Source organism: Conger conger, chromosome 10 (genome assembly GCF_963514075.1).
Source record: "Conger conger chromosome 10, fConCon1.1, whole genome shotgun sequence".
NCBI classification, from domain to species: Eukaryota; Metazoa; Chordata; class Actinopteri; order Anguilliformes; family Congridae; genus Conger; species Conger conger.
In genome coordinates, this window is record NC_083769.1 from 49,301,619 (window position 1) to 49,324,118 (window position 22,500).

Here is a 22,500-nt window from a genome sequence, read left to right on the forward strand (position 1 = left end):
AGTTACGCGATTAATCAATAAGTTAAAACCAGCTCATTTTCTCCGGCCGAGATTTGCCTCAACCCTGCCCCGAAGGCCCCGAGCAAACGAGCCAGCAGGAAATTCAATTATATCACGGTCCTGGTGGATTTTACATGCGCGTTGTGTTTTCATTGGGCTGTTCGCGTAGTGAAGGAGCGGTGGAGGGGAACGGGGGAGACGCTTTAACGCGTTGTTAAAACGCACCGGGGAGAGGATGGAAATGTGAAGGCGTCGTGTGTTTGCGGTTTATATGGATTTACCGCTGAATACAGATTCATACACGCTGTAATGAAGCTCACAATTGCACCTCTTCTGAGGCCGGCAGAGGCAACTGTGTAACAGGGATTGTGTTCTGTCTGTCTGTCTGTCTGTGTGGGTGTGCGCGTGTGTGTGTGTGTGTGTGTGTGAGAGAGAGAGATAAAGGATTGTGTGGGTGTGTGTATGAGAGAAGGAGAGAGAGACAGAAAGAGAACGTGTGCGGAGAGAGGAGAGCGTGTGTATGTGCGAGAGAGTGCGTGCATGTGTTCCATACATCTGTGAGTGCCTTCTGCTCAAATAACCTGGAGCTCCTCCATCCATACTGGGCCTCACCCCCACCTGGGCGGGGCACTCTCAGCGCCCCCATCCCCACTCTCCCGAAGGCCACTCAGGGGGCAGTAGCTCTCATCTGTGGGTAAAAAGGCTCGCTCCTCCAGAGATCAGATTGAGTTCCTCTCCCATTTGAAAGTGAGATGAAATCTGCCTCTTTTCACATCTACAGAAGATGCTGTGCAGACGCTTTGAAATATCAATTTTGAAAAAGTTCCTGCGGATTAGGAAAAAAAAGAGAAAAGGTGCTCAGATCTGATGCCCGTCGGCTTAAAAAGTGTCTCTGAGTGAATCTCTCTGTGGATTGCTTTGGCCTTGTGACCTCGGCTCCCAGCCTCAGAGCAGAACTGCTCTTTTTCCTCTAGTAATGCCTGCTGACTCTGCTTTGCTGAATGATTGTCTGATTGACCTCTGCACGGCCTTCCAGTAATGATCTATAGAGCTTAACACACCGTGTGAGAGTGAAGGCGTGCGTGTGTATGTGTGTGTGTGTGTGTGTGCGTGTGTGCGTGTGTGTGAGGGAGTGAGAGAGTGTGTGTGTGTGTGTGTGTGTGCGTGTGTGTGAGGGAGTGAGAGAGTGTGTGTGTGTGTGTGTGTGTGTGTGTGCGTGTGTGTGAGGGAGTGAGAGAGTGTGTGTGTGTGTGCGTGTGTGTGTGTGAGGGAGAGAGAGAGTGTGTGTGTGTGTGCGTGTGTGAGGGAGAGAGAGTGTGTGTGTGAGGGAACTAGTGTGTATGTGTTTTGGAGTGTGAGTCACAGAATGTCTGCCTCCGTGTTTGTATGTGCATGTTTTTGTGTGTGCGTACATGTGTATGTTTGTCTTTGAGCATATGTTTGTGTGTGTGTATGTTACTCGCGCGTGCGTGTGAGACGCGTGTAGTGTTGTAATGTTCCTCGTGTCTCCGCGCCGCTGTGTAATCAAACCCGATCACGCTCACTGAACACCACTGACACTCCTCTCCCCAGCGCAACACGCGTGTAAACACCTTATATTATTCATACTCTGTCAGTGTGAGGAATTTATGGAGGTTAATTCTGCCTTTCTGAGAGCGCAGATATGCTGAAGTTAACTGAGGGCATCGACGGGGGGGGGGGGGGGGCGGGGGCTGTAACACGCTGAGCATTATGGGATAGAAGGTAATTACCAGGGCACAGTTCCTTCTCCCAATTAAGAGCACTAAACCAGTCTGACTTTCCCAACTCTGTTTCACTCAGCCCTGCACTCAAATGAACTTTTATTTGTGCACCCAGCCCTTCCCCCCTCTTTCTCACCCTGGTCCTGCATCTCTGTAAAGTGGTTTACACACCCTTTTATAGTGTGGGGCGGTCTGACTTTGTATTGTGGATTGTGTGTGCGTGTGTGTGTGTGTGCTTATTTGTTTGTGTGCGTGATTATCTGTGTGTGTATGTGTGTGTGTGTGTGTGTGTGTGTGTGTGTGAGTGCGTGTATATGATTATTTGTTTGTCTGCGTGATTATCTGTGTGTGTGTGTGTGTGTGTGTGTGTGAGTGTATGTGTATATGATTATTTGTTTGTCTGCGTGATTATCTGTGTGTGTGTGTGTGTGTGTGTGTGAGTGTATGTGTATATGATTATTTGTTTGTGTGCGTGATTATCTGTGTGTGTGTGTGTGTGTGTGTGTGGGTCTCTTGCTCTAAGGCTCTGTTACCCCTACCAAAAAGACATGGCAAGCCCTCCCTCCTTCACTACCAGAACAGTGTATCTTTTCTCTTTCTGTTCCTATTTTTCCAGTTTTTTTGGTTCTGTGTGTGTGTTCCTTTGTAGAACCCAGACATCGTGCTGGTGCAATACCTGAATGGTTCTGTGTCTGTGTTCCTCTGTAGAACCCAGACATCGTGCTGGTGCACTACCTGAATGGTTCTGTGTCTGTGTTCCTCTGTAGAACCCAGACATCGTGCTGGTGCACTATCTGAACGTGCCGGCCATAGAGGATTGTGGGAAGCCATGCGGACCCATCCTCTGCTCCATCAACACCGACAAGAAGGAATGGGCCAAGTGGAGCAAGGAGGAGCTGATCGGACAACTCAAGCCCATGTGTGAGTCTTCTGTTCTGTTTCTACTCTCTCAGGTTCTGTTCCCTACTGTCTGAGGTTCTGGGTTCTGTTCCCTGCTTTGAGAGTCTAAACCCTACTCTCTGATGTTCTAAACCCTACTCTTTTAGGTTCTACACCTGACTCTCTGAGGTTCTAAACCCGACTATGGTTCTAAACCTTGTATTCTGAGGTTCTAACATCAATCTCTGAGGTTCTAAACCCTACTCTCTGATGTTCTAATCCCTACTTTTTGAGGTTCTCATCCCTACTCTTTGAGGTTTTAAACCATACTCTCTGAGGTTCTAAACCCTACTCTCTATGGTTCTAAACCCTGTACTCTGAGGTTCTATCGTCAATCTCTGAGGTTCTAAACCCTGTACTCTGAGGTTCTATCGTCAATCTCTGAGGTTCTAAACCCTGTACTCTGAGGTTCTAAAGCCTACTCTCTGATGTTCTAAACCCACCTCTCCCTGTGGTTCAAAACCCAACTCTCTGAGTTTCTAAACTGTACTCTCTGTGGTTCTAAACCGTATTTTCTGAGGTTCTAAACCCTACTCTTTGAGGTTCTGCATTGGTTTGGCTTGAAAATCTGCATATAGCATTCTGAGCTCCCCATCTCCTCAGATGATTGGACAAGCACAAGAGTCCATACCAGAGACCAATCAGAGTTGGTTAAAACAGAAAACCATGTCTGTCAGAGAGACGGAGGATTATACATTGCGTTTGTCTCAGTTCATATTTATCTATAAAGAGAGGAGACATTCCCCATCTCCTCGCGTCTGGCTACGCCCAGGTCACGGCCGGGGACAGCTGTGGGGTCGCAGGAGAGCAGCTCAGCTGCAGTTTGCAGATTAAAATAAAACAGAAGGGCAGGGTCACCGGTGTGGGCGCCACGCTGTGGTTCTGTCCCGTCCGGACCCCGGGCTGAGGTCCACGCCGCCGTGCGTCTCCGGAGGTGTGGGGGGGGGGGAAGAGGGGGGGAACAGCACATTCTGCACACCTGCGGCCGCCCTTAAATCACGCGTGTTTGCATTAACGCACCAGGTCATTAACTCCGCAAGCTGTCAGGACAACGGGAGGAGAGCGGAGTGCCCGCCGGCTCTGCAGCGCTGACGGGCTCCCCATCCACTCACTCTGCTACATACAGGAGGGATGAGTGCGTCCGCTGCAGGGCAACACTGCCCCTCAGTGGCCCGGGAGCGTAACTGCAGGCGGCCGGCTGCCGCCTCTCATCAGGAACGGGGCTGTGTGTTGTTACAGGCGTGCATTATTCACGGGCTGATCATGATGTCGTCAGCACTATAATCTGGACGTGGTCGTGTACATGCCTGGCACACACGTGACACACGCGTGGAGCTTTGTGCTCATGTCAGCAGAAAGACAGGAATGCACGTGTGTTAAGCGGGAGAGTTACCGCGTGCCGTATGTATCCACACACCGCCTCGCGATCAGTACTGTCTCTCGCTCTGAGGGCGAGGCTCTGTCCTGCTCCTGGTCTGACCTACAGGCACCAACACGCACAAAACTACCACTGCAGTTATTCCATATTACAGTTATTTAGCTGATGCTTTTATCCAAAGCGACTCACTGTGGATTAGACTAAGCAGGGGTCAATCCCCCCTGGAGCAATGTGCAGATCTTATCGTGGCTACACTGGGGCTGGAACCACCAACCTTCTGGGTCCCTGTCAAGCACCTTTTACATTACATTACATTACATTACATTACATTAATGGCATTTGGCAGACGTTCTTATCCGAAGCAGCATACAGTTGATTAGACTAAGCAGGAGACAGTCCTCCCCTGGAGCAATGCAGGGTTAAGGGCCTTCCTCAAGGGCCCAACAGCTGTGCGGATCTTATTGTGGCTACACCGGGGATCGAACCACCGACCTTGCGGGTCCCAGTCATGCACCTTAACCACTAGGCTGTAGACTTCCACCATGAGCCATCGCTGCTTTTTTTCACTCCTTGGAGAAGATGGTCCACATATAGTCCACTCAGTTTTCTAAAAACTAAAATCGTATCACACAGAAAAAGCTAAACCAGTACGGAGGAGTGTTGCTTCCTTCAGAAAAGCAACAGGTCCAGGAGAAATTGATGAATGTTCCTCTGTGGAGTCACGCTGAAATTATCCGGCTATTTATCAAGATGCCAAAGGCCTCTCTGAAGGAAAATTATACCGATAATTAAGCCCCCCTCCTCCCCCTCGCCATGCACACAAGATTGCTTTGGCCTGCCCTGACCTCCACTTGACTTCCATATGAGTGTTGGACTGATCTATTCATGGAGAGGTGGAGAGGGGTTGGAGGGGGGGTGGTTGTTTCAGTGAAGTCTTTCTAAACGGTCCTTTGAGCTCAAGGCCACTCCACCCACACTACTGGCTTCTTCATGGTCCACCATGGACCTTGGATATGCCTCCTCAACCCACACACACTGTCTCCAGGAGACAGAGGTCAAATCACATCTTTTTTACATCAGCAACTTTGATAATTAATGAACAGCCGTTCTATGTGCCGGGGCTGGTTATGGCCTTCCAGCCCCCAGGAGGGAGCAGGGGCTGGTGATTATGTTATAAACCTCACTCATGCTACAGGAGATAATTGGATGTGTCCTCTCGGACCTGAAAGACAGTGTGTGTGTGGGTTCGGGAGGCAGAGGAAAGAGGCTCTTAATACGCTGGCAGGTTCTCCTCACATGAGCAGTTTGGGAGAGTCCACTTACAGAGCTGTGCGGGATGGGGTGGGGAGAGGGCAGGTTCCGTGTGATGGCTCAAATGGGTCGGAACCGTGTGTGTTCGTTGTTGAGTTGTGTTGGGTTGAGTTCTGCTTGAGTTCTGTTGGTTGTGTTAGGTTACATCGGGTTGTGTTTGGTTGTGCTGGTTTATCTTGGGTTGTATTTGGTTGTGTTGGGTTGTTTGGGCTGTGTTGTGTTGGGTTGTGTTGGGCTGTGTTGTGTTGGGTTGTTTGGGCTGTGTTGTGTTGGGCTGTGTTGTGTTGGGTTGTTTGGGCTGTGTTGTATTGGGTTGTTTGGGCTGTGTTGTGTTGGGCTGTGTTGTGTTGGGTTGTTTGGGCTGTGTTGTGTTGGGCTGTGTTGTGTTGGGTTGTGTTTGGCTGTGTTGTTTTGGGCTGTGTTGTGTTGGGTTGTTTGGGCTGTGTTGTGTTGGGCTGTGTTGTGTTGGGTTGTTTGGGCTGTGTTGTGTTGGGCTGTGTTGTGTTGGGTTGTTTGGGCTGTGTTGTGTTGGGCTGTGTTGTGTTGTCTATCCTCATAACTCTTATCTTTTGTACAGCAATCAATCTGGTTGCCCTTCTCTGAACCTTTTCCAGTTCCTCAATATCTTCCTCATAGTGTGGTCCCCAGAACTGCACACATCCTTAGATTTACACTCAATACTCTTCGCTATGTATCCTAGCATCCTGTTGGCCTTTTTTCTTTTTTTCTGCTACCGCACATTGACTTGAACCTGAAAGGCTTTGATCAACTATTTCCCCCAAGTCTTTTTCAATTTGAGCACTTTCCAATTTTGTGCCGCCCATAAAGTAATGTTTTTATTTCCCACGTGTAGAACTTGGCAAGACATGGCCAGGACTGACTGGCTTTGAAGATTCAAAAGAACAGTAGCCTTTAGCAGCTCAGCTTTCTGCTGTTTCTCGTTCTCTCACTCTGTCTTTCTTTCTCTCTCTCTCTCACTCTCTAACACACACACACACACACATTCACACAAACACACACACACACATAAACTCTCTATAATGGCAGCTGTGAACCCCAGGGACCGTCCTTGGTTTTGTTCGATATTTTAAATGTGCAAGTCTCAAGAGCTCTCAGATATGCCTTTATAAACACAGATTCAGCTTCTCCCTTGTGTAGTGTTGGAAGGTTATGAGCCAAAGCCAAAATGAAACTACAGCCAGCGTCAGCATTACGCCCAGCATAGAGGGTTATCACTAGCTTGGAAAGGCTTGGAGTGGCGGATCGGATGTGTGGCTCTGTGTGGGGGAAGCACTCTGCTCGTGTGTGGTGGGGACTCTGGACTCATTTTGTGGGGGGGTTCTGTGTGTGATAGCTTTGTTCCTCTCGGACTCAAATGGTCAAATACATAATTGTTTTGGATTCAAATCGTTTTCTACGCTTCGCTGAGCTTGTCTGGTGTATTAGAACCTATGAAATGCTCTCAAAAAGTGGAAAACCCTGCCTTCTGGTCCCGTATCTGAATCCAAAAGAGTGATGTATTTGACCCAGGTCTGGTTCCTCTCCAGTAGGTTCTGAACAGCTCAGCTCTAGCGCCGCACGGGAATGTCACCTTCACGTCAGCAGCAGTACCGGCTCTTGGCCAGTAGGCTCAGTGTCCTCAGGCCCTCCATGGACTCCTCTGGAACACGAGGGACATCCTGTCAGGTGGTGGAGGTGGGGGGGGGGGGTAGAGGAGGAAGAGGAGGAAGAGGAAGGGGGGGTGGAGTCATTCAGAGGGGGAGCAGAGAGTAGTGGGGGATGGGGGGGTGTGCCTTGGCTGTGGGGGCGGCGGCTGACATCTGTCTCCCTCTCCCTTTCTCTCTCTCTCTCCATTCCTCTCCCTTTCTCTCTGCTTCTCTCTCTCCCTCCCTCTCCCTCACTTTCCCCCCCTCTCCCTCTCTCCCTCCTTCTCTCCCTCCCTCTCTCTTACTCTCCCCCCTCTCTCCCTCTCTCCCCCCTTCTCTCTCTCTCCCTCCCTCTCTCTCTCCCTCCCCGTCTCCCTCCCTCTCTCTCTCTCTCCCTCCTTCTCCCTGCCCGTCTCTCTCCCTCTCTCAGTTCATGGCATCAAGTGGACCTGCAGTAATGGGAGCAGTAGTTCCGGTCTCTCAGTGGAGCAGCTGGTGCAGCAGATCCTGGAGAGCCACCAGACCAAGCCCCCCCCCCGGACCCACAGCTGCCTCTGCACGGGCTCCCTGGGTAAGGGCGGGGCAGGGCAGGGCAGGACAGGGCAGGGCAGGGCAGGACAGGGCAGGGGCAGGGGCAGGGGCAGGACAGGGCAGGGGCAGGGCAGGACAGGGGCAGAGGTAGGACAGGGCAGGGGCAGGACAGGGCAGGGCAGAACAGGGGTCGAACAGGGGCAGGACTGGGGCGGGGTAGGGGTAGGCCAGAGCAAAATAGGGGCAGGGGTACAATTGGAGGCAGGAGAGGGAGTCAGGGGCAATAGAGGAGGTCAGGACTTGGGACTGCCAGTGGGGGGGGCAGAATGTCCCAGTTGTTATCCCCAAACACACAGACCTCATTCAGGCTTCCGGTGCGCTGCTCGTGCTTCTTACTCCAATCAGCTTCAAGTCGCTTTGGACAGGAGTGTCAGCCAAGTATCATGCAATGCATCTTCTCATTAACTGAGAGCGTGCGGGGGCTGCCGATGTCTCGCATATGTTCGGCCGCTTGGGCAAACGGAGGCAGATTCGTTTTAAGCCGGTAATGAGCCGCGGACGCGCAGCAGGCTTTGCGGAGCAGGTTCCCAGCCTCGTCTCTGGCAGCGCGCTGGCGCTCCAGCGTCACGCTCCGGGAGCAGGAAGTCCTCCGGCGCCCCTCCGGCGGGCGGGGCCTCGCTGAACGAGCGCGCGGGTGTGTGATCCTCCGAGAAGCACATCCCACGTTCCCCTCCTCGCCGCGTCTCGTGCGGCGGGATTGTCTCCCTGCGTGGCGTTCTTTTATGAAAGGCGATGACACATCTTTATCGCCGTCCTCGGTTGGCGATCGCGTTTGGAGCGACTTTGGGAGATAATGTAAAAATGTGTCCTTTTGTTCATTTTTTTTGTTGTTGCTGTAAATGGAGACGTGCAGGGAATTACAGTTTAGCGAATAATTAGTTTTTTTAACTGACGCTTTTCTCCAAAGGGACTTAAGCAGGGGACAGCCCCCCCTGGAGCAATGTGGGGTTAAGGGCCTTGCTCAACGGTCCAGCAGCTGCACAGATGTTATTGTATATCGGGGCTTGAACCAACAACCTTCTGGGTCCCAGTCATAGGCTACAGGCTGCCCACCTGGGTTTTCAACTCAGTCCTTCTTTGCAATGATGACCTGGTGAATCGATGTGGGGTGGGGAATGCAAGGATTCTGGAGCCAGTCAGATGTTGGGGGTGATTAGGTGGCCAAATGTACTGACCCCGGGTTTGAGGGTTTGCTAGGTTTTATTACTATTTTTGGGATGAGAACATATGGTCAGATGGGAACATCTGTCCCACATCCACACAGAATTCGGAACTGGGAGGAAGACGTAAACAATAAGCTCAGAAATAACGTATGAAGTTGTTCTTACTTATTATTTTGGTGTTGATGGCTTTTCTCGGCAAAACTACAGGAGCAGCAGTTGGGTTGTTTTTGGTTGTGTTGACACGAATCAAACAAGCTGGCTATCAGCATGTGAAGTCTGTATGTATGTGTAGTTTGTACTTCTTCCTGGTTACCTTATTTAACTTGCCCTAGTTTAGGTGATGTTCAGATGTTACATATTTGTTTGCCAGGTCTGGTACTGTTGCTCACATTAACTATTAATCATGCCCAAACTTTATTTTTCTCATATATTGTGTAGTTGCTCCAGACAAGTACTGTAATGGTCTTTAATGACCGCAGTGGGTCCGGAGCTCGGCTCGGAGTCTCATTGGGGAGACGGATGGGTTCAGTCCACGGGTCCTGTCTAATGAGGCGTCTCTAAGCTCCCTTCACCCCTGGAGTTACACCGTCGGACATGCACGCGGCGGACACTGAGCGGCCCGTTCCGCCTGCGGAGAGGAGCGCAGAGCTCTCGTGTGACGTCACGCTGGCCCGCCGCGGGAAGGCGGCCCCAGACGGCGGACATTAGCATGGCCGCCCTCGGCGTGCCGAAGGGCCGAATGTGCCTCTCGCCGAGCCGCCTGTTTGCCGGTAAACGCCGCGCGTTTGTCCCAGTTTCGGGTATCCAAGGTCAGCGACGCGGAAACGCGATCCCGGCGTTTCCGGGGAAATTGCGGTGTATTCCCGTTCCCGCAGACGGACGCTCTGTATTTTTAACACACGCCCGCCACTCGGCCCGTACGAGAACACGATCCGGGGCTCCACACAAAGTGCCGTGCGTCGAGTGCGTGTTTCTGGAGATGTGTCGGCCTTTTATTAATGAGCCTCCTACTAATAGACAATTAAACGCATAAAAGGAGTGTCTTTTAAAGGCCTTGTTCCGTGGTGGAAATGTGAAAGATGTTCTGTTGTTCTAATTTAAATGGATTGCATAAACATTGTATTACCCATAAAGGTGTGCATGTGATAATGAATATGTGAGAAGAATGTTCTGAACTGAATGTTCTACTGCTGATGTAACAATCACTACTGGTAACTGAGTTCTAGAACACTGACACTGACACTGACACTAAAAAAATAAACATTCCAGAAACCCTGATCTTCAAAGGGTTAAAATCCTGTTCTCTAACTTTTCAATCAGTCCTCAATCAGTTCAGTCTGTTGGTTTATAACATAAAGATAATCCTGTGTCTGTCTGTCTGTCTGTCTGTCTGTTGGGGTCTCAGGTGCCGGCAGCAGCGTCCACCATAAGTGCAACAGCGCCAAGCACCGCATCATCTCCCCCAAAACGGAGGCGCGCTCGGCGGGGTACAGCGGCTCGCACTCGGAGCTGCAGAACAGCGACGTGTCCGAGGGCAAGACGGAGCACGGCCACGGGGGCGGGGGCGGGCGGAGCGGCGGGGGCGGGGCGCGCGAGAAGCGCAACGGCAAGGTGCCCAAACCGGCGCTGCTGCACCAGAGCAGCACCGAGGTGTCGTCCACCAACCAGGTGGAGGTGCCGGACACCACGCAGAACTCGCCCGTGTCCATCAGCAGCGGGCTGAACAGCGAGCCGGACGCGGCCGACAGCCCCGCCCTCGCCGTCATGGGCGGCCTGGCCCCGGGCGCCGCCGTCTTCATGTCCGACGTGACCTCCGACCCCGTCTACGGCATGTCCCCGCCGGGCCCCGGCGCCCACCTGCTGACCCCCGACCCCGCCTCCCAGGGCCTGGTGCTGGGCGGGGGCCCCGACGGGCACAAGTTCGCCTTCCCCGGGGGGGCGGGCGTGGACGGCGTCGCATCGGGGGAGGGGCTGGCCATCCTGTCCGCGGCGGGCGTGGGCGTCTCCGAGGAGCTGGTGCTCTCCAGTAGTCTGGACTCCGGCGGGATCAAGCTGCCCGAAACCACCATGAACTTTGACCCCGACTGCTTCCTCAACAACCCCAAGCAGGGCCAGACCTACGGGGGCGGCGGGCTGAAGGTGGAGGGGGGGTCCTCCTGTTCCGGCCGGGGGGGCATGGACAGGAACGGCGGCCTCGCCGGGTCGCCCTCCCCCCCGGAGTCCAGCTACGCCTTCAGCTCCGTCCTGGTGAAGAACATCAAAATCGAGGACACCACCTACGACCAGCAGCTGGGCAAGGCCTGCGGGTACCAGGTGGGGGCGGTGGTGAGCAGCGGGGGGGGGGTTTCGGGCTCCAGCGGTGCCGGCTCGGCCCAGGGCTCCCTCACCCTGACGCCCACCGGCTCTCTGCTGCCCTCCGGTGGCGGGCTGAGTCCCAGCACCACCCTGGAGCAGATGGACTTCAGCGCCATCGACGCCAAGCAGGAGTACTCCTCCGCCACGACAGGCTCCGCCTCCGGCGGGTACGGCCAGCCAATCACCAGCCCCCAGCTGGCCAATCAGAGCTGCTCTCCCAGCTTCTACCTCCAGGAGGCGCCGCCGAGCAGCCAATCGCAGCACAGCCAAGCGGGCGGGGCCCACAACTCCCACGACTCCGCCTCCTACCTGGGGCTACAGGTGGTGAAGTGTGACCCCGCCGGGAGCAACGGGCACCACCCCCACCCCCTGCCCCTCCACGCCCCGCACCGGAGCTCCAGCTGTAACGGGGGCTCCCCGGCCGAGGGAGGGGGGCTGCAGGTGCTGCAGTACCAGGGGGGGTTCCCAGGGCTGGGGGCAGAGCACGAGGAGGCCGGGGCGGCGGGGGTCGACCAGTCAGGCGGGGTGGAGAACGGGGGAGAGGCTGGGGATCACCTCCAGGCCTGCAGGGGGGGCGGGGCTGAAGGGGGCGGGGGGGAGCACTACCTCCAGGGCGGCGATGGCAGCGGCGGGGGCAGCGGGGGAGGGGGGGCAGGCGACGGAGGGGTGCTGCACAACGGGACGGCGTCCAACAGGACTGGGAGCGGCCCCTCCCCCCAGCAGCAGCAGCAGCTCCAGCCCCTCCTCCAGGGGGCGGGGCTTGTGCAGGGGCTCTACGGCGCGCAGGGACTGGGCGGGGCCGGCGGGGGCGGGGCTGGAGGTGGGGCCAGCGGGGGCGTGGAAATCAGCCTGGACCACTTCGACATCTCGTTCGGGAACCAGTTCTCCGATCTCATCAACGACTTCATCGCCGTGGACGCCGGAGGAGGGGGGGCCACCGTGGGGCCGGGGGGAGCACTCTACGCGCACCAGCTCGTGGCCGCCGCGCCCGTCGGGGAGGGACAGCCGCCGCCGTCGACCGAGGGCCCCCCCCAGCAGGGCCACGAGGAGGCGGGGGCCCAGGCGGAGACAGGGTACAGTTCCTCCGAGCTCTGCCTCCAGTCCTGCTGCAGCCCCCAGTCCCTGGGCCGGGCGGGGACGGGGGGAGTGGGCGGAGGGGCCCCGGAGGCCGGCTCGCTCACCTACATGCAGGTGGCCGAGGTGGCCCCGGGAACTCTGGGAATGATCCAGGCAACCGGGAGGCTGTTCATGGTCACAGACTACTCCCCCGAGTGGTCTTACCCCGAGGTGAGTGCGTCAGAATTCAGTCGAACACCCAAAACCCATTCAGATCGCGATAAAACCTGCTGGACCATATTATTATATGTATAAGTTAATACCTATAACTATATGAGATTGACCTTCATTTCTTTGCTTAACTGAGCATATTTTGCCATTTTCTGTATTCTTACCTTCAGGAATGACAAAACTGTGCTCCTTAGCTTTATAGTGGCCCTCATATGTACCCTCATATTGTTAACAATAAATTGGCGACAAAGCTTAATTTGGTAACATGATAATTAACTCAGAGAATGACTAACTAGATACCTTCATGTTTAGGCCACTTGTTAGAAAGGTCCAGATTGTATACACTTGCAAGATGCTGTGATGAGTTTGTTTCTCAGTATTGTTTGTTTAGTCCTACTGCAAGGACACTGCTGTTTGCTCGTTTGGTTTGCTGCATCTCTTCATGTCACTGTATGCATAACTGAAGATAAAACCATACATACAGACATACATACATACCTATCTAGGCTATATTTAAGCATGAATACCTACCTGTTTGCAAGGCTTGTGATGAGATAAAGATTATACATACCCAGATTCTGGACTGTCAATAGAGAACCATCGTGAAACTTGAAGCCATCTCATCTTTTTGAGTCTTGACCAACATCCCACAACCAACACCACTCCTTCAGCACCTTATGGTCGAACCCACTTCTAAATGGTATTCATTTGGATCAGATCTAGTGTTTGCTGTGGTGACAAGATGGATAACAGGGTACAGATTTGTCAAGAATGCCGTCAGTTTGTCCCCATCATAGTACTCACCTTCCCTCACCTGCCCTACGGTGGCAACTAGTGAACAAACAAAAGCATCCATGAGGAGCTTGCGACCAAGGTAACGGCCCCTGATACCTTGGAGTGGCATGTGCTCCCATTCGGTACAACTTGTAGTCCCTTCTTGTGCCAGTCTACAAAGCCTAATGTCCTCTGAAGATGGAAAGTGCCTCATGGACAAGTTATAGGTGTTCCTGGATTCAGGAGGATTTGATATCCTCCAATGGGCACCATGACTGAGGTGGTGAGTTATATCCCGACAGAAGCCTCCTCTAGCAGTGCAGATCTCTGGTTATCCTATAACCAGGTAGATGTTCCAGTATCAGCATTGGGTTTGCCCATTAGATACCCTCAGGCACAAACACCGCCCAGTAACATACGAGGATCTCACCGTGAGAAATGTGTACAAAGTGCTAGTCAGTCAGTATGACCCACATCGCTTCCTCCTCCTATTCACCACAGTCAAAGTCTTAGTCCAGCAGTTATAGGCCAAGAAGAGGCAGTGGGATGACTCCCTCCTATTGGAAGAATTGCTGAATCCCTGGCGCAAGTGGGAGGAAGATCTTCTGTCTACCTCGAGACTGGTTACAAAACATGGACAATGACTTGGACAACGCAGCAGTTGCAAGACGCATTCATGTCTTTTGTGATGCCCCCAAGCATGCTTATGGATCTGTAGCATACGTAGGATCCGAATATCCCCGAGGTTAGGTCCAAGTTGCATTCCCTTTTGCGAAATCCCGGGTTGCACCAAAGCGGTGATTGTCCATGCCTCGGTTAGAAATCTGTGCAGCCCTGACAGGAGCTAAATTTCTCAAAGTGCTGGACACTGAGCTCACCTTGGACAGCAGGATCCTCTGGACAGACTCGACCACTCTGCTAATATATTGTAGTTACAGTCAGAGATTCTTGCCGCTTCAAATACTTTGTGGGCACCAGGGTAGTGGAAATACAGGAGCTGGCTGATTTGAAGGCCTGGCACTATTTTGATTTTGCTGGATGATATCACCAGGGGTAAGACTCTGTCCGAGCTGGCCAGGCCTACCTGGTGGAACCAAGGGCCGCCAACCCTTCTTCAAACATCAACTCATAACCAGTGTTCCCTGTTACCAAGCCTCCTGACGACGTAGAGGAACTATGTAGACCAAGTGCCATTGTAGATCCACCCCTTCAGGTGTAGATCAGGAGAGGACCTGGGGGGACCGGCTGCGGGCAGCTGTGCAGTCCCTTCATGCTGCCTCAGGAGGCTCCATCACCGCAGATCCAAGAAGTGGGACTCTCCTGGCTAATAAGAGCTCAGCAGGATGGTTTCCTGGAGGAGTTCAAGCTCTTGAATGCAGGGAAACCCAGGACTCTCCAGTAGCCGGCTTACATGCTCTGTCCAAGATCATGACAGCCGACTTTACCATCCTGGCCCCGAGCAGGTGTTTGCAGAACATCTGGCACACTGTTTGGATTCGCAGGGGGCATGAAGCAACCTGATGCCGTCAGCATTCCTGCACAGAGTGCCAGAAGTGGCACACCAAACCAGTACCACCAAAGATGGCTGATATCCACCTGCACGCCCGAGACTTTCCAAACCAGGATGTTATTCAACTGGCATGGATTGCTTTGGGCCATTCTTGGTGGGGCAGCGGCAGGAGAAAAGGTAGTGCATCATATTGAAGTGACTCACAGCTACAGCAGTACCCGTGGATCTCCTGCCTAGCACTGATGCAGACTCCTGCCTCATGGCCTTCAGGAGGGGCCTGCCTGCTGAACTCTTCTCGGACCAGGGAACTAATTTCCGTGGCGGTGAAAGGGATCTGAATGATCAGCTCACCAACACGAGCCCTGACCTGCAGCTTAAGTTGGCTACGCAGAAGATAGTCATTCATTTCAACCCACCTGCAGCACCACGTTTTGCAAGAGCATGAGACTGGGAGATCTGCTCTGTAAACGTTGCACTATACATCACGCGGGGGAGGCCAATAGTTACAGAAGAGGTTCTCACAACAATTCTAGTGGAGATGGAGGCTATCTTAAATGCAAAAAACGTTAGGTTGCCTCTCCTCGGACATTGCAGATTTGGGCCGTATTGCAACTAATCAGCTGCTAATTGATTGACCTGATGGTGCCCTGCCAGGAGACAGAGATCTTGAGCCGCAAGCGACCTCACGGTCCAAAACATCTTCTAAATCACTGTTCTTTCACCCTGCTACACACATTTCAGACTTTTAACTGATTTGGGTTTCAGACTAATAACAGTGCATTATTATTATTATTATCTTTATTATTATCATAATTGCAGTTGTGTTACTACAGGTCCCATTTTGTCGCTTTTTTAAAGATATCTAACGTGTATCTGACCGAAGATGGCTACTCTGTTCACAGAGCCAAAAGCCTGTCCCCAGGCAGTTCTTAAGATCATAATCTGATCGCTCTATAAAGGTTTATGAAAAATTAAAATCAGTAAAAGTACAGGAGCAGGCATTATTAGTCTTTATGAGCTGCCAGACAGATGGCGTGCTGCAGTATTAGCAGGAAACGGTTGAGTTTTAATGCCAAAAGAAGAACCAGAAAAACTTTTTTTATGGTTGAGTCTGTAGTAAAATTATCTGTGCATTATTTGGCTGATGTTCTTGCCTCAGCTGCCATGCCATTAAATGTTCCAGTTCATTTTATTTTATTATAGACTTAAAAGTCTGACCTCGCCAACTGCCCTTTCATTGCCTCTTAAACTGGATAAACCCGAACGATTTCCACTCGGAGGAAAGAGTGTGCCCTCTTCATTTTCCGCAGTTTTATTTTATAGCCACAAGGTGGCAGGTTGGAGTCAGCATCTGACCCAGAACAGATTGTGAGTGGTGTTCCCATTTTATAACACCAGAGGGCAGAGCATAGTAGTCTTCCCTGTTAAGTAACAAAGATACTCCAGACTTTCTTACGCAAACGTTTACTGTACTCTGCAGTAGTTTTCATTTTAGATGCTTCCTGTGGTGCACGCACACACACACACACACACACACACACACACACCACACACACACTAACACACCAACACACACACACATACACTCTTTCTCACACAGACACACTCTCACACACACACACACACATACACACACACACTCTCACACAGACACACTCTCTCACACAAACACACACACACACATACACACACTCACACACACAAACGCACACACACTCTCACACACACACACACACACACCCAGTCATGGATGGTTGGTGCTGCTACACACATCGTGTGCCATGCTATGTCACAGAGATCCTCAAATCTGGCTCTCAAATCCAGTTCTGGTTTTCTTTTCTCCCGGGTAATTGGCGGAACAATTAGTGCCACTAACTGGCCAGACTGTCCTCACACCTGGCTCCCAGGTGCTGGAAAACCAGCAGTGCTCAGCCCTGGAGGACCGTGACTTGATGATCCCTGGTGATGTGCCATCAGCGGTGAATGTGCAGTGTATTTCCCCTGTATCGCAGTTCTGAGCCGGCTCTGCCTGTGTTTCAGGGCGGGGTGAAGGTGCTGATCACGGGTCCCTGGCAGGAGACCAGCAGTGCCTACAGCTGCCTGTTCGACCAGATCTCTGTGCCGGCCTCCCTCATCCAGCCAGGGGTGCTGCGGTGCTATTGCCCGGGTAAGGAGGCAGTACCCCAGGGTAAGGAGGCAGTTCCCCAGGGTAAGGGGCTAGTTCCCCGGGGTAAGGAGGCAGTTCCCCGGGGCTGTCCTGCTCTGATCCTGGAGGGCCACTGTGTGTCTGCAGCTGTTAGTTCCAACCAGTTACACCAGTGCTGGTTCACTCATATCAGATCACACAGCATGACTTTCTCCAAGCATACATGTGCAGGGAACTAAGCTGTCTTTCTCCCTCTCCCCCTCCCTCCTTCTCTCCTCCCTCTCTCCCTACCCCACCTCTCCCCCTCTCCCCTCCTCCCTCTCTCTCCCTCTCCCCCCTCTCCCCTAGCCCATGACACAGGGCTGGTGACCCTGCAGGTGGCTGTCAGTAATCAGATCATCTCCAGCTCGGTGGTGTTTGAGTACAAGGCTCGAGCCCTGCCCTCTCTCCCCTCCTCTCAGCATGATTGGCTCTCCCTGGATGGTAGGTCCCGCCCCCCTCCTGTCCGTCCCACCCCAGCCCCTCCTACTCTTGCCTGCTCAGGTCATAACGGTGGCCCAGTGTTGGGTAATGAGAGGAGTTTGCACAAGTGACGCTCTAAATGCATATTGCACGTACTATGCACTACGTGCGTGTTTCATGGATGCCCAAAAGAATCTCAGGTGCTGCGTTAGTTACAGCAAGCGTGCAGTTTGTTAAAAATGTTAAAAATAAATCTTGAATCCATGTTTACAGTTCCTACAACTGGTTATCTGATTGAAATGAAAAGTGGGGCACTTACTGCATCTGCTTATCTGATTGGATGAGAAGTGGGGCACTTCCTGCACTTGATTGGACGACGGTGGGGTGGCGGTGGGGGGGGGGGGTATTTCTGCCCACATTCTGAGCTTTGAGAATTTGAATGTGAGTCATCTTCTGAAGTTCCTTTGTCCATTAGGCCTATGTCCTGTTCCAAACGGCAGCCAGTCTGATCCTCACACCTGACCCAGGAATTCAGAGGCAGCAGAGTAATCACTGTTTGAAGTTCGAAGTTCCTTAATCATTTGGCAACATTGCTGCCGTGATGACTAGCCCAGTGTTGGGTAACTTTGTGCCCAGTGTTGGGTAACTTTGTGCCCAGTGTTGGGTAACTTTGTGCACTGTGTTGGTGTGGAAGCAGAGCTTCAGCTAGAAGCCTCTTAGCAGGGCACAGGTAGTGTCCAGGAACAAGCCACTTATCCTGAGTAACTCACCAGCAATATCCGGATGTATGAATGGAATGACTCAATCTGTCAGTTGGGTTATATATGTTGGGTTGGATGAGTCATTGTGTCAAGCCCATTAAAATCAAATGGAGGGCGAGCCACATACCCAAAGCGCACCGAGGAGTGGTTGTGAGATCTACGCGCATACCGAAGTGGACTAAAGCAGAACTGTGTCCATGTTCTGGGTTCTGGGATGAGGCGGTGGTTCGATAGCCGGTGGTGGTGTGTTTACGTAATGACCGTTCCCTGTTAACAAACTTGACGTTACCTTGTTTGACCCGTTTTTTGTTTTTTTAAATCCGTTATGAGGCGCTTGGGAATGTCCCCCTGAGGCGATCGAGATTGACAGGAGATGTGGAGAGGCTTAAGGCGGACAAGCATAAAGCTTTAAAAGCCTTTCGGATGGTAACCAGATAAAACAGACGGAGCGAGACGGCAGGGTCGGGAGGGCGGCAACTGAACAAGTCGCGCGCATATATTGGGGAAGGCATTCGGTATCTATGCGCTAATAGCGTGTTGTTTTTTTTACTGTTAATGCGAAGCTCTTTGATAGACCATAGACTGACTGTTCAAGCAAGTGAGTGCAGCTTCAGCAACTCTCTCTCCCTCTCTCTCCCTCTCTCACACACACTATCTCTATATCTCTCTCGCTGATGTCACTTTGTTTTATTGCTGTTGAGTGCTGCCTCTTCTCAATTAGCCTAATAGTTTTTCACTATCGTTAGGAAATTCGTCATGTTGGTGCTGTACCTGGTGGGCGTATGGATGTCCTAACGGGGACTTCAGTCAGCACTTTGCAGAAGACTCAATAGATACTATTAAATGTGATGGTTATACTTGACCTGGAAGTTTTTGTTTTTTTTACTTTTACTGAGAAGAAAAGCAAGTAAGTTCGACCTGATTTGCACGAGCGAATGTTGTGTGTTGTAGCTGGGCTACCTGTTGAAGTGTTCTGTGCGCTTACTTACTATTTCCCGATGCCTTTTCAAAGAAACGTTGATATGTACAACGTATTATTCACCATGGCATTGTAAAAAGTGCAATAACGTGTAATGTCAGGTAGTTCTAAGTACGGGTTATAGGCTATTTATTTTTCGCACACCACGTATCTATCAACTTGTTGAAACGGGTTACTGGTTATGTAGTCTAGTTGAGGGGGGGGCGGGGGGGGGGGTTGTTTTTTTAAAGTCTCTAGTTAAAATGTTAATTATACGAGAGTAGCCTACGTTTTCAAAGATTCTTAATTATTATGAAGAGATGCTGTTTGTGTGATGATGATTTCAAATTAATTTGAACTATGCGCTTTGACTGAATCAATTCTCAAAATGAAAACTAGGCCTATAATTAAAAATAACAAATGAATAAATAAACTGGTTCATTGTGTGACAGTAATCTAGCTTTGGTAGTAAGCCTACAGGGTAACCGAGAAGGAATTTGACAGGGCGAGACCGAAAGATTGTTATTATAATTAGCCTAATTTAATGGTCGCGGATCGGCGGCCGTATTAGTTCGCCTCCAACTCGGCTCGTCGTGATGCTTCGGTCGCAATGGCAACACGTACGGCCTAGTTCCCAATTTGCTGTCCGTCGGGATTGATTGAGGTGAGCGGAGAAAGGATTCAGTGGACTGGAAATGCTTGCCTGTCCCTAGGGAGGGGGAAGGTTCTTCCTGCCGAGGTCTCCTGTGACAGGAACCCTCTAGAGAGGAAGTCGAGGAGTGACGTTAATCTTTTCATCATATTTTATTAATTCAATTACTCTTTTTTTGTAGAGCACCTTTCACGTTCAGGATACAGGTTGACGCAGAGTGCTTCACTGTGGGGAAAAAAAGTGCAAATGTCCAAAATATGGGGATGAACTGTAGCCTGTATGAATTTCTTCATGCACACAAACGTGTTGAAGAGGAATTGCCGGCACTTCCCAGGGTGACCGGTCAACTGGTTTAATTATATTAAATCAAGTGCTAAGTGTTGGTTGCTTAGCTACTGTTGAACTGCAGGTTGCTGGAGAAACAGCCTCCCAGGTCCTGTTAGTGAGATGCTGATTAGGGAAAGTCCTACAATGCCTGAGCCGGGCTTTAGAGCAGGATTACTCGAGAAGCCACCAGTCATTTATCGGACTTGCATGCTTTACAGAGTAACAGACAACCTGTTATTGTCTGTGTGGCAGATACTGACAGTTTGTTGTTGTCTGTGCTGTAGATAGAAATGTACTGACGGTCTGTTGTTGTCCGTGCTGCAGTTACTGACGGTCTGTTGTTGTGTGTGCTATAGATAGAAATGTACTGACGGTCTGTTGTTGTCCGTGCTGCAGATACTGACAGTCTGTCATTGTCTGTGCTGCAGATACTGATGGTCTGTTGTTGTCTGTGCTGCAGATAGAGATGTACTGACAGTGTTGTTGTCTGTGCTGCAGATAGAGATGTACTGACGGTCTGTTGTCTGTGCTGCAGATACTGACGGTCTGTTTTTGTCTGTGCTGCAGATAGAGATGTACTGACGGCCTGTTGTTGTCTGTGCTGCAGATAGAGATGTACTGACGGTCTGTTGTTGCCTTTGCTGCAGATAGAGATGTACTGACGGTCTGTTGTTGCCTGTGCTGCAGATAGAGATGTACTGACGGTCTGTTGTTGTCTGTGCTGCAGATAACCAGTTCAGGATGTCCATCCTTGAGCGACTGGAGCAGATGGAGCACAGGATGGCAGAGATGGCCGGGCAGGGAGGGGGCGGAGCCGGGCCGGGAGGGGGCGGAGCTGGAGGGGGCGGAGCCGGAGGAGGAGGAGCCGGGGGGAACAGCACACACTCACAGGTAACACACACACTCACAGGTAACACAACCACTGACAGGTAACGCACACACTCACAGGTAACACAACCACTGACAGGTAACACACACACACACACACAGGTAACACAACCACTGACAGGTAACACACACACTCACAGGTAACACTGTGTTACCTTACAGGACCAGATTGTGCAATCTTTTCACTGTAAAGCACCTGTACTGATGTTTTGCTCTGTGTGTGTGTGACTCCGTGTGTACGTGTGTACGTGTGTGTGTGTGTGTGTGTGTGTGTGTGACTCCGTGTGTGTGTGTGTGTGTGTGTGTGTGACTCCGTGTACGTGTGTGTGTGACTCCGTGTGTGTGTGTGTCAGTGTGTGTGGGTGCAGGCGCAGGCAGGCAGCTCGTTTGAGAGCAGGGTGGTGGTGGTCTGTGAGAAGATGATGAGCCGGACCTGCTGGACCAGGTCCAAGCAGCTCATCCACGCCAAGAGCTTCCGGGGCATGACCCTGCTGCACCTGGCCGCCGCCCAGGGCTACGCCACGCTCATCAGGACCCTCATCAAGTGGCGGTGAGCCCAGTGCACCCTGGGAAGGCCAGCAGGACAGTTACAGCACAGTACCGCGACTGTAGCTATACACATCAGAGTGCCGCACATCCATAATACACACATATATATATATATATACATATATGTGCGCTTAATATATATGTGCAAGCTTAAAGTGACGGTAAATGACATTATGTGTAGTTCACATACAATATGTACTGTTGTATTAGCCTGTGTGTGTGTGTGTGTGTGTGTGTGTGTGTGTCTATACATTGTGTATCACCAGTAGACTAGAGTACAGCAGAGTGGTCTACAGTAGCGTGTCTGATGTTGTTCTCCTTCCCCCCCCCCCCCCCCCCAGCTCAAAGCACTCTGACAGCATTGACCTGGAGCTGGAGGTGGACCCCCTCAACGTCGACCACTTCTCCTGCACCCCACTGGTGAGCGGGGGGGAAGAGGGGGGGAGCACTGGGGTCAGGGGTCATCACTGTATATCTGGGGTACCTACACAAAGCTGCACATCCATAGTGTCATGGTGAGGTTGCACATTTATAATGCCACGTTAGAGTAGCAATGCACGTAAACGTACAGTATAAAGTTCAATGCAATAGCAGGCACGCTGAGACTGAGCATGCAGTGCTTCAGGTCCCAAATGGGTTTGAAGTCTGGTAGGCCAAGTAATGCCATGATAAATATACGAACATAAACGCAGGAGAACAGTTGTGATGAGAACAGTTGTGATTCAGAACAGCTTAGCGTGTCAGTGTCTTTTCTTTTGTATTGTTACTCACAAGAAATAATAAAAACTATAAAACCCTCAATAACCAGGAAAAACAATAAAACCTAATAAAATACAATAAAATTATAACAATAAAGACTAATAAAACCAAAGAAAGAACAATGAAATAAAACCGATAAACGAGCCAGAAACACACGGTCACAGTGCGTTCAGCATTCAGCGTGGCGAGATGCAGATTACATTACATGACATTACTTTAATGGCACTCTTATCCAGAGTGACGTACAGTTGATTAGACTAAGCAGGAGACAGTCCTCCCCTGGAGCAATGCAGGGTTAAGGG

The 22,500-nt window shown here is 51.4% G+C and overlaps 1 pseudogene; it reads left to right on the forward strand.

Annotated features, from left to right (window-relative positions):
- The window catches only part of LOC133139590 (calmodulin-binding transcription activator 1-like), a 323,855-nt pseudogene that overhangs the window by 290,097 nt on the left and 11,258 nt on the right, over positions 1–22,500 (forward strand).